This window comes from Xenopus tropicalis, chromosome 6, assembly GCF_000004195.4.
Source record: "Xenopus tropicalis strain Nigerian chromosome 6, UCB_Xtro_10.0, whole genome shotgun sequence".
NCBI classification, from domain to species: Eukaryota; Metazoa; Chordata; class Amphibia; order Anura; family Pipidae; genus Xenopus; species Xenopus tropicalis.
This window is the reverse complement of record NC_030682.2, coordinates 54,339,771-54,344,743: the sequence shown is the minus strand read 5'-3', so window position 1 is coordinate 54,344,743 and position 4,973 is coordinate 54,339,771. Positions and strand designations below refer to the sequence as shown.

Below are 4,973 nucleotides of genomic sequence, written 5' to 3'. Positions count from 1 at the left end.
GACTAGGGGATGCTGCTCCTGTCACTGGTTTTAGTGAATTTGGAGAATTTTCCACTAAAATGGGCTTGTTGTTCCCAGTACTGACAGGCTCCTAAGAGTTTTGCCCCTCTGCCCCCGGGTATCTGCCCTGCCCTTATGTACCAACCTGGGTACACAATAAGTACATACAATGTATGTACTGCACATCTAAGGGCAAATAAAGCCCATAAAAATTTGTCATATGATGAGAGCTGCCTTCACTCTAGGATAGTGACAGTTGGTAGAGTCCGTTGGTTGCCATTGTGGTGAGAGGTAAGCAAGCATCTCTCCTGTAGTAGATGTTTTGCCTAAAAACCCTTATTTTAGCTAAAAAAGAGGGGCAATAGTTGGGTGACTACCCCCCCCAGACTAGGGGATGTTGCTCCTGTCAATGACTTTAGTGAATTTGGAGAATTGCAGGCGCCTTTCCTCCTAGCGCTGGTTGGGAGACACAGACCCAGGGTTGGGCAGTACTGACAGGCTGCTAAGAGTTTTGCCCCTCTGCCCCCGGGTATCTGCCTGCCCTTATGTACCAACCTTAATGTGTAACTGAATGTACTTGCACTTACCATGGACACAGGGCCTGATTTACTATTTCTTACTATTGCAGGGGGTAAATCTAAATCAGTGCTTCTGAAATTATGGTGATGCCCCTTAGGGGAATGGTAACAGCCAATTACTGATTGGTTGCTATTGGCAACTGCAACTTGCATTTAGGCACCTATGTTAGTAAATGAGCCCTAGTACCAATTTAACCCCCTAGGTACCAAATGGAATCCCAGCCTGAGTGTTAGTAAGCGTGAGATTTCGGGGGAACACTTTGAATGGGGCCCCTCATGCAATGTTGCACGTTAAAATGGTAAATGCATTATCCATGAAGCTGACTTGCCCTTTTTATTCCCGTCTCTATACAGATTGCTGCGGTGTGCGACTAGTTGGCGTTTTGCTGCTTCGGCGCTTAACCAGTTTTTTTAGACTGTGATTTTTCTGGCTTCTCCTCAGTTCACCTTTTCCATCTTTAGTTGAACGAGCCTAGAGGAGAGCCAGCACCTACTGAGGGGGTCCCTTAGGGACTCCGGCCCTGGGCCGGCCCCTCCATTCCATCTTTTTTTTTTAACATCACCTGGAGAGCTTCATTTAAGAGGTAATGTAGCAAATGGGAACCAGTGAAACAGTTTATGATTTCTTCTACAGCAAGTCTCAATTTACTGGGGGGGGGGGGGGGGGCAACTTGTTAGGCGGCTTATCTCTTTCCTGGGACTGTGCTTCTCATTATCAAAAAGGGCACGGGCCCAGCAAGAAAAGCCTTTAGATCTGACAGCGGTATTGGGCAGGAACTCCTTTCTCAGGGGGTATTTTAAGGGGTAATTCTCCTGCCTGGGTATCCGCTTTCAGCTCTATAGTAGTGCTGGGCGGGAAAAATTCGCTGCTCGCCAAAAATTAAATAAATTGTACATAGAACACAGTATTGGGAAGTGCTAACGTGATGTTTTTCTTTTTTTCAGCGAGCGATGAACAAAGTGTTCAAGCGTTTGAGGCGTTTTTTTCCCTTGCTTCGGCAAGGTAAGGATTTTATTTCACATATTTCATTCTGTGGGAAACTTCATGGAGGGACAAATTTGTCCTCCAACTCAGTTACTGATGATCTCTAAACATTGTTCTGTTTGGGGCCCATGAAAGCGAACACCAAACATATTAACATATTTTTTAATATTAACATATTTTTAATGGGTCAGAGATCTTCCTAACCTAGAGGAAGATTTGTGGGAAGAAGCCCCATGTGAAATGTATAGTTATCTGATTTCCACAAAAGATAAGATTTGGAATAATTCATAGGACATATATTACCCCCTGAAGCTAAATACCATAGGCAAAAACCCAATGCCCCCTGCCCCGTATGTCAATATGCAGATGCTGGGCTTGCCCTTCTATATATTTGTACTGGTCTGAGGTGGTAAAATATCTTACCGAGAAAATCCTGTTACCTGGAAGCCTAAACCCAGATGTGTGCTTAGGCCTTCTCTTTCCATAAAGTAATGTCAACTTTTGTTTCACTCACCCAGGAGGAGCCCACTGAGGAGCCACAGGAATTTATCTGCCTGGTAAGTAGTAAAGGAGTCGGTATCATAGATTCCTTATATCATTAGCTTCTTCCTAAATGTTGTGTTGACTTTAACAGAATTTACCATTTAATATGACTGTTTGCAAACAGACACCTATAGCCAATGAACCCCGTACCCATATAACTTGTGATATAAATGTTAATTCCATCCACATATGAATCAGTACATACAATAGTTCTAGCACTGTCCCCCCCAATTTAGAAGACATCCATGGCTCTGATCAATTTTCCTCTCTTAACCAGGTACCATCGGTTGGATCTGGCAACGCCGTTTGCCAAGTGAGTAGCAAATAATTCAATAATAAAACACCAGTCCCTGAATATTACATATAACTTATATTCACTTCTTTCTAAAAAGCTGAGTTGATTTGATAACTTGACTTTCATCTCTTAACCAGGAACCACCAGAAATCCCTGGCAAAAACTGCCAGCTAAGTAGTAAAAAATAAACATACATAACATGGTTTGGGTTTTGGAACTTGTGAATTTGAATTTGTATTGTACAAGGTCCTTTTTACATACTAAACTACAGAGTTATAGTAAACTGATCAGGTAACTTTATTTCTCTTAGGAGGAGAAACCAGAGCACAAAATGGAGCCGGCTATAGACAACTGCCGGGTAAGCATAAGAGAGGGGAGAGTAGGGGGCAAATAAAAATCACTCTATATTTTACGTAAGGCTGTATATTAGCTGCTTTATTACAACTTGCAACATCTTTCTCTTACCTTTTCTTTAATCAGGAGACTCCAGAGATCCCTGACACGGACATCTGTCAGGTAAGAAAAAATAATAGGGTCACAATAGAGAAAAACATTTTAAGAGAATATCAAATGCAGATTCACTTTGGGGTGGCAATTTGTTTCTTTAGTAGCCAAGAATCAGCCCCTACACCGGCATGAGCTTCTTCCTGGTCTGCACCCAGAACCATTGCGTCAGCCCGGGCACAGGCACACACAGTGGGGCTTTGAAGAAGAATTAAATACTCACGCATTTCTGGGCCGAAATCCGCCATGTGTGCCTGCACCCAGGCCAACGCAATGGTTCTGGGGACATGATGCCAGCATAGGGCCCGACTCTTAGCCTGCAAGTCCCACAATCTGCCACGTGTGGCATCAGCCTAACACAAACATGTTATTATTATGCCTTGTGTTACACAGCAACATACACCTTCTATTTCTCATATATTTATATCAAATAAGACTTTTCAAAACTTTGCTTTACTTTCAGCCATGGCATTTTTAAAAAAAATCTTTTTTTATGTCTTCAACAGGAGGAAGAACCCCTTAGTTCCAGGACCCCACTCTCATACCCCTTCGTTCCACACAAGCCCCCACCCGCCCCCCGCTTTGTTCCAAGCCCCCTCCCTCCCACCCCTTCCTTCCAATCAAGCCCCACCCTCCAACCCCTTAGTTCCAGGCCCCCACTCTCCCACCCCTTTGTTCCACACAAGCCCCCACCCACCCCCGCTTTGTTCCAAGCCCCCTCCCTCCCACCCCTTCCTTCCAATCAAGCCCCACCCTCCAACCCCTTAGTTCCAGGCCCCCACTCTCCCACCCCTTTGTTCCACACAAGCCCCCACCCGCCCCCCGCGTTGTTCCAAGCCCCCTCCCTCCCACCCCTTCCTTCCAATCAAGCCCCATCCTCCAATCCCTTAGTTCCAGGACCCCACTCTCCCACCCCTTCGTTCCATACAAGCCCCCTCCCGCCCCCCGCTTTGTTCCAAGCCCCCTCCCTCCCACCCCTTCCTTCCAATCAAGCCCCAACCTCCAACCCCTTAGTTCCAGGCCCCCACTCTCCCACTCCTTCGATCCACAGAAGCCCCCACCCGCCCCCCGCTTTGTTCCATGCCCCCTCCCTCCCACCCCTTCCTTCCAATCAAGCCCCAACCTCCAACCCCTTAGTTCCAGGCCCCCACTCTCCCACCCCTTCGATCCAGAGAAGCCCCCACCCGCCCCCCGCTTTGTTCCATGCCCCCTCCCTCCCACCCCTTCCTTCCAATCAAGCCCCATCTTCCAGGAGGTGGAGGAGGAGGAGATTTGGTTGTAACTACCAACACTCTGCACTGGGGAGGTAATAAACAGTGGCCAATAAGATGTTTGTTTTCATAGTTCTACGTGTAACTGACTGAACAAAGGTAATAGCTATATGGTTGCTATGGGTTACTGCCCAGGTGCAGTTTTGCCCAGTGTTGATGAATGAGCCCAACTGTATCATGTGCTGGCCTTTGTGGCCATTTAACATTCTTGTGACTGAGTAACGATCTGCCCTACAGATATCACTGCTGATTCCCTGGTGGCCAATGGGGGGTGAGGCACAAACGGCTGCTGTAGCGCTAGCTTACATATCCACCTTACCAAATGGGTTTTCCCACAGGCGCCAGGTAACCAATACAAGAATGAAAGGTACCATTACAGGTAGCGGATATTCTGTAGCCCCAGCATTTTATATCTAAAGAACAAGTATTTGTCTGTAGTTTTTACCTTATTTCAACAATTTCTAAAATGTTTCTCTATTTTTTTCAGCGCTCGACCGGAAGACTGTTCAGGGCAGTATCCTGCCAACATCTAGCTTCCATTGCCCTCCTCGACACCAGACCCCTCCCTCCCACCCCTTCCTTCCACACAAGCCCCGCCCTCCAACCCCTTAGTTCCAAGCCCATGCCCTCCCACCCCTTCCTTCAAAGCCCCTGCCCTACCACCCACTTTCCCACCCCTTACTTCCAGGCCCCCGCTCTACCACCCCTTCGTTCCATACAAGCCCCCTTCCGCCCCCGCATCGTTCCGGGCCGCAGCCCTCCCGCCCCTTCCTTTTAAGACCCCGCCCTCCCTTCCT

General features: G+C 47.2%; 1 long non-coding RNA gene across 1 annotated transcript; it reads left to right on the top strand.

Moving 5' to 3' along the window:
- Positions 1 to 2,111: 2,111 nt before the first annotated feature.
- LOC116411775 lies at positions 2,112 to 2,915 on the top strand. The gene is made up of 3 exons (XR_004223336.1): positions 2,112 to 2,419; positions 2,712 to 2,759; positions 2,882 to 2,915. It is a non-coding gene; the product is annotated as an uncharacterized LOC116411775 (long non-coding RNA).
- The last annotated feature ends 2,058 nt before the right edge of the window (positions 2,916 to 4,973 follow it).